This window comes from Amblyraja radiata, chromosome 3 (genome assembly GCF_010909765.2).
Source record: "Amblyraja radiata isolate CabotCenter1 chromosome 3, sAmbRad1.1.pri, whole genome shotgun sequence".
NCBI lineage: Eukaryota > Metazoa > Chordata > Chondrichthyes > Rajiformes > Rajidae > Amblyraja > Amblyraja radiata.
The window spans coordinates 125,784,372-125,791,707 of record NC_045958.1 but is presented as its reverse complement, the minus strand read 5'-3'; the positions used below and the strand labels follow the sequence as shown (position 1 = coordinate 125,791,707).

General features: G+C 50.0%; 1 long non-coding RNA gene across 1 annotated transcript; it reads left to right on the top strand.

Annotated features, from left to right (window-relative positions):
- The first annotated feature begins 443 nt into the window (after positions 1 to 443).
- Positions 444 to 1,631, top strand: LOC116971520. The gene is made up of 2 exons (XR_004411515.1): positions 444 to 807; positions 940 to 1,631. It is a non-coding gene; the product is annotated as an uncharacterized LOC116971520 (long non-coding RNA).
- Positions 1,632 to 7,336: the final 5,705 nt, after the last annotated feature.

Genomic DNA, 7,336 nt, shown 5'->3' with positions numbered 1-7,336 from the left:
TTTCAACTTGTGAAGTTGCAGTTTGAAAACAAGCCAATTCATTCCCTACATTACATGTATAACTGACTACAAAAAGTGTGTCATTATGGAATGTTCTTGCCACCAAAGGCACTGTAGAAATATAAAGATTTCTTGATTATTGCAGTGCTGAGTGAAACATAGAAGCAGAATGAGGCCATTCAGCCCATCAAGTCTACTCTGCCATTCAATCATGGCTCACAACCCCATTCTCCTGCCTTCTCCTCATAACCCCTGACACCCGTACTAATCAACAATCTATCTATCTCTGCCTGAAAAATACCCAATGACTTGGCCTCCACAGCCGTCTGTGGCAGTGAATTCCACAGATTCAACACTCTCTGAATAAGGAAATGTCCCTTCATCTCCTTTCTAAAGGTATGTCCTTTTATTCTGACGCTGTGCCCTCTGGTCCGAGACTCTCCCACTAGTAGAAACATCCTCTCCACATCCACTCTATCCAGGCCTTTCACTATTCGGTAAGTTTCAATGAGGTCCCCCCTCATTGAAACATAATGAGTTCATCATCCTCATACTCCACGATACATAACACTCAAGTTTAAATCTTCCCCATAACAACCTGGACAACTTCAGTCTCTGTGGAGACATTATCCTGAGTCTATTGAAAGGCACGTTACATGCAAGTTTACAGTGGCCTTGGAATCATTTTGCAGTTTTGAGCCCATGCCCGTAAAGATGTGCACCCCATATCCCGGGCCTAGAATCTGGGAGCCCAGCGTGCTGGAGTAACTCAGCGGGTCAGGCAGCATCTGTGGAGAACATGGATAGGTGACGTTTCACAGAGTGCTGGAGTAACTCAGCAGGTCAGGCAGCATTCGTGGAGAACATGGATAGGTGACGTTTCACAGAGTGCTGGAGTAACTCAGCAGGTCAGGCAGCATTCGTGGAGAACATGGATAGGTGACGTTTCTCATCAGAATACGGTGCCAGGGATGACACACTGCCTGCTTTTATTCAGGAAATATTACTTATTCCAAGTGAACATCTTCAATGAGAAACAATCTTCAACAAAACACAATCTATGAAGGCAATAAACTACCAAGTATGTTGAAACAAAGAACTGCAGATAGACACAAAGTGCAGGAGTAACTCAGCGGGTCATGCAGCATCTCTGGAGAATAAGTTACTCCAGGACTTTGTGTCTATCTTTGGTAGCTACTACACATGCATGACCTCAGTACACGGGTACACACGCGTGTACCATCACTTCACACATGCCCATTGTTCCTGCCAATAGCTGCAATATTTTGCAGCCTCTTGTGCTCAGACAATCTATCCAGGGTCAATGATCAGAGTGCGGTGTCAGGGCTGACGCAATACCCACCTTAATTCACCAATATTACTTACACTAAGTAAACATCTTTATTGAGAAACATCCCACGACAAAACAGACGTAATGTACGACCATTGGAATATTGAATGAAGAAGATTGAAAGTTATTGGACACGTACAGTCTGTGAAAAGACAATGTTTGTCATGATTGTCACTACTGAAATTTGTTGTGGATTTATGTGCATTTTTTTTGGCTTTAAAATAACTTTTGTTATTGTATTGGTAAAAAGCATTTGAATTAAAAACAAATATTTTAAAGATCCAATTGATCTGCTTCTTTATTCAACAGAGTAAAACCCTGTGGAAACTCAGCCCAGTGTGGAGCATCTATTAGTACAAGTCTGTCCATGAGATCAGTGACTGAGAGTAACTCAGTGGGTCAGGCAGCATCTGTGGAGAACCTGGATAGGTGATGTTTCACAGAGTGCTGGAGTCTGCAGCACAACTATCTTGATTACACTTCTTCCCACCCTGCTACCTGCAAAGACTCTACCCCCTACTCCCAATTCCTCCATCTGCGCCCTAGATGAGATGTCCCATAGTAGAACAACCGCAATGTCTTCATTCTTTAGGCCCTTGTTTCGGGGGACCCGAAACGTCACCCATTCCTTCACTCCAGAGATGCTGCTTGTCCTGCTGAGTTAATCTAGTTTTTTGTGTCTACCTTCGATTTAAACCAGCATCTGCAGTTCCTTCCTACACAACTGAATCATCCTACTGCAACCAGAGAGCAGTGCTGAACTATCTACTTCGCTGGTGACTGTCGGATTATCTTTGATTGGACTTTGCTGGTTTTACATCGTAAATGGCTCGATTTACCCCTATCCCAAGCCCAGCCCAACCCCAAAGCAATCACTGCCCAGTCTATCACCGGCTCTGACCTCCCCACCATCTAAGGGATTTATCCCACCCCAACCCCAACCCACCCCCACCCCCCCCCACCCCCCCCCCACCTCCCACCCCCACCCCCACCCCAAACCACAACCCCACCCCCACCCCTACCCCAAACCCCACCCCCCAACCCAACCCAACCCCACCCCCAACCCCACCCCCCCCCCACCCCCAACCCCACCCCCCCCCCACCCCCAACCCCACCCCCACCCCCCCCAAACCCCAAACCCACCCCACCCCCAATTTCAATTCCACCCTCACCCCTGACACTTTGACCCTGACCTGCCACGTCCCGCCCACCGGGACAGCTGTCAATCAGTGCACGCAGGGCCCGCCCCCTGCGCCGGGAGCCTATCACAGGGCGCGTCGCCGACAGCCCCGCCCCGCCCCTGGTGTTGACGGTGACGCGGTGGCCATGGAGACGGTGACGCGGTCGCTATGGAGACGGGGCCTACCCACGCCGCCGCCATGGAGCTGCAGGCGCTGCCGACCCTCAGCCCCGCAGACTCGCAGTGCTGGGCCCCCGCTCCCCGGGGCGGCCGCGCTGGTCCCCTCCCCCTGGCCGGCGCCAGCGGGGGAAACTACGGGCCACTGCCCGCCCGCGCCGGCCTCGCCAGGGAGGTGATCCGCTGGTTGCAGGGCCTGGGGCTCAGTCGCCCCTTCACTCATGTCCCGCGGTGAGGGCCGGGCCACTGGGGTGGGGGTGAGGGTGGAGGTAGGGGTGAGGGTGGGGGTGAGGGTGGAGGTAGGGGTGAGGGTGGGGGTGAGGGTGGGGGTAGGGGTAGCGGTGGGGTGAGGGTGGGGGTGAGGGTGGGGGTAGGGGTAGCGGTGGGGTGAGGGTGGGGGTGAGGTGGAGGTAGGGGTGAGGGGTGGGGTGAGGGTGGGGGTGAGGGTGGGGGTAGGGGTAGCGGTGGGGTGAGGGTGGGTGGTAGGGGTGGGGGTAGGGGTAGCGGTGGGGTGAGGGTGGGGGTAGGGGTGGGGGTAGGGGTAGCGGTGGGGTGAGGGTGGGGGTAGGGGTGGGGGTGAGGGGTGGTGAGGATGGGGGTGAGGGTGGGGGTAGGGGTAGCGGTGGGGTGAGGGTAGGGGTGAGGGTGAGGGTAGGGGTGGGGGTAGGGGTGGGGGTGAGGGGGGGTGAGGATGGGGGTAGGGGTGGGGGTAGGGGTGGGGGTGAGGGTAGGGGTGGGGGTGAGGGTAGGGGTGGGGGTGAGGGTAGGGGTGGGGGTGAGGGGGGGGTGAGGATGGGGGTAGGGGTGGGGGTGGGCCCGGGGAGAGGGCAGGGGGAGAGGGGGGAGAGAGGGAGAGATGATGGGGAGGGGAGGATGGGCAGGGACGGGGTTTGTAGGAAGGGAGGGAGGGAGAGGGATGGTGGAGGGGTGGGGGCAGACTTGTCAGGGTGGAGGTGGTGGGCCTTGGATAGAAACGCCACAGGACCAGTTGTGGAGGACAGAGCCACTGCCTCACAGCGCAGGGACCCGGGTTCAATGCTTACCTCGGCTGCTGTCTGTGTGGAGTTTGCACATTCCCTATGGCCATGTGGGTTTCCTTCGGGTGCTCCAGTTCCCTCCTATACCCTAAAGACCTGCAGGTCGGTGGGTCAGCGAGACAAAAGACTGCTGATGCTGAAGTCTTGACAAAAGTGAAACAAACTGTGCAAAGAAACAAAAACAGATTCTGAAACTGAGGGCACAGAAGGGAAAAAAAGACACAGTGCTGGAGTAACTCAGCGGGTCAGGCAGCAACTCTGGAGAACATGGATAGTTGACGTATTGGTTCAGGATCCTTATGCATAGTCCTATGGTTTTTGAAAGACATTTGGACAGATAGATGGATAAGAATGGTTTATGAGGATACGGGCCAAATGCTGCCAAATGCGACTAGTCCTGTTGGCCAACTTAGTCGGCATGGATATATTTTCTTGGGAAGAATAGGGAAAACATAACATATTTGTAAAGTAATGAGAATGCATCACCACTGGTGCAGGAACTCTTGTACACGAAGAGGAAATGGTAAATTACTGAAATGCATCGATTCAGTGATGGGAATATTGAAGTTATGTCCTACAGGTAGAATACAAGTATTTCTCAGTTTACATTGAACAAATCCACAAAATTAAATGTAGTTTGAGTGTCAGTCAGGAATCACAGCGTGCTGTGTAGGATGTGCAGCTAAAATCTAACCCGTGTGGACCATGTTGGTGCGTTGTGTTTCAGAGCCTTCAGTAATGGCTTCCTTGTGGCTGAGATCTTCTCCTGGTACTACCCCAGTGACATTGACATGAATGCCTTTAACCATGGCCTCTCCTTCCCCTCCAAGCTGAAGAACTGGTCCAGGCTGGAGAATGTAAGTACCCAGTACCCAGGGAAAACATTCACATAGTTAAACAATGTTGTGGGTCTGCAAACCTCACCGATATGATTTTACAACCATGTTATCAGATTCCCCATTGTAAACCTTGGGCAGCTTGCAACCCAGCGGTATGAGCCTCCTATATATCAGTGAGACCAAGCGCAGGCTCGGGCGATTGTTAGCTGAACACCTCCGCTCAGTCCACCTAAACCTTGCTGATCTCCTGGTTGCTAACACTTTAAACTCCCCTTCTCATTCTCACATTGACCTTTTCTGTCCACTGTCAGAGTGAGGCACAATGCAAATTGAAGGAACAGCACTCATATGTCGCTATGGGCAGCTCACACCCTAGAGGTACAAATATTGAACCCTTCTTTTCCCTCTCTCCCCATCGTAGTTCTCTGACTAGTTTCATTGAACCTATGTTCTTCTGATTAATTTTACTGATAGTACGCCTCCATGGTCACCTTCCCTCAGCTAACAATGAACCATTCTACATTTCCTTAATCATCGTCTGCTTTGATCTGTCATTTTCACACCTTACCCTTCTATATCTCTAGACTCTATCTCCCCTGACTCAGTCTGAACGGTCTCGACACGAAAGATAACCTTCCTTCTCTCCTGAGTTACTCCAGCATTTTGTATCGATCTTCAGTATGAATATTGATTTCTCTAATTTCAAGTGACTCTTCTCGTCCCTCTCTCTCTCTGTTCCTCCCTGACTCTAGACGTCTTGCTCCTTTGACTGTTCCTACTCTTAGTTATCACCTCCTCCACAGTCAACAATGGACCATTGTAGGCTCTTTGGCTGTCGGTGGTGGCTCTGATTTGTTCTCTACCTTTTCATATCTCTAGTTTCCCTCTCCCCTGACTTTCAGCTTTGAAGAATGGTCTTGACCCGAAACGTCACCCATTCCTTTTCTCCAGAGATGCTGCCTGACCAACTGAGTTACTCCAGCATTTTTGTGTCTATCTTCGATGCTGAAGTAGACATCGTCAGTGGCCAATTAACCTACAACCCCACATGTCTTTGGGATGTTGGAGGAAACCGGATCACCCGGACGACACACACGCAGCCACAGGGAGAACGTGCAAACTCCACACAGAGAGAACCCGAGGTCAGGATTGATCACGGGTCTCTGGTGCTGTGACAATGACTGAGAAAACAGTTTCACTGTGTTCCCCCTTGGTATCACTGTGTTCCTCCTTGGTATGTTCTTAACATGAATGATGCCTTTTAGGTTTAGGTTTATTGTTATTGTCACATGTACTGAGGTACAGTGAACATTTTTGTTTCAGATCAGATAATACTAAACATCAATACATTCAAATCAAACTCAAGTACAATAGGTAGAGCAAAGGGGAAGGTACAGAATATAGTTCCCAGCATTGTAGCACATCAGGTCCAGAGACAAAGTCCAATGTCCGCAATGGGGTAGAGGACAATACTCTAGCCTTGGGAGGATAAAGGGTGTGACCGTTACTGGTAACTGCTAAAGAGACAAGACATGTTGCAAGCCACACTTCTTCAGTCACCGGGGAGTCAGAAATGGCAGCTCCTGCAGCAGCAATGCGTCATAACCTTAACTGAAGTGTTTCACAATAAAGGTTGGTGCACCAGTGCTTTGATAGATTTCCAGACGCAAGATTAAAATGCAACGTAACTCTGAAGAAAAAAATGTGGAGGTACTCATTCTTGGAGGTCTTCTCCAGATGCACTGTAGAAGATGCACTGTAGCAGATGCACTGTAGAAGATGCACTGTAGCAGATGCACTGTAGGAGATGCACTGTAACAGATGCACTGTAGAAGATGCACTGTAGAAGATGCTCTAGAAGATGCACTGTAGAAGATGCTCTAGGAGATACACTGCAGAAGATGCACTGCAGAAGATGCACTGTAGAAGTTGCACTGTAGTTGATGCACTGTAGAAGTTGCTCTAGAAGATGCTCTAGAAGATGCACTATAGAAGATGCACTGTAGCAGATGCACTGTAGCAGATGCACTGTAGAAGTTGCACTGTAGCAGATGCACTGTAGCAGATGCACTGTAGAAGATGCACTGTAGAAGATGCACTGTAGAAGATGCTCTAGAAGATGCACTGTAGAAGTTGCTCTAGAAGATGCACTGCAGAAGATGCACTGCAGAAGATGCACTGTAGAAGTTGCACTGTAGATGATGCACTGTAGAAGTTGCTCTAGAAGATGCTCTAGAAGATGCACTATAGAAGATGCTCTAGAAGATGCACTGCAGAAGTGCACTGCAGAAGCTGCACTGTAGAAGGTGCACTGTAGAAGATGCACTGTAGCAGATGCACTGTAACAGATGCACTGTAGAAGTTGCACTGCAGAAGATGCACTGTAGAAGATGCACTGTAGAAGTTGCTCTAGAAGATGCACTGTAGAAGATGCTCTAGAAGATGCACTGCAGAAGATGCACTGCAGAAGTTGCACTGCAGAAGATGCACTGTAGCAGATGCACTGACGAATAGCACTGTAGAAGATGCACTGTAGATGATGCACTGTAGAAGTTGCTCTAGAAGATGCACTGTAGAAGATGCTCTAGAAGATGCACTGCAGAAGTTGCACTGCAGAAGTTGCACTGCAGAAGATGCACTGTAGCAGATGCACTGACGAATAGCACTGTAGAAGATGCACTGTAGATGATGCACTGTAGAAGATGCACTGTAGAAGATGCACTAGAAGATGCACTGTAGCAGATGCACTGTA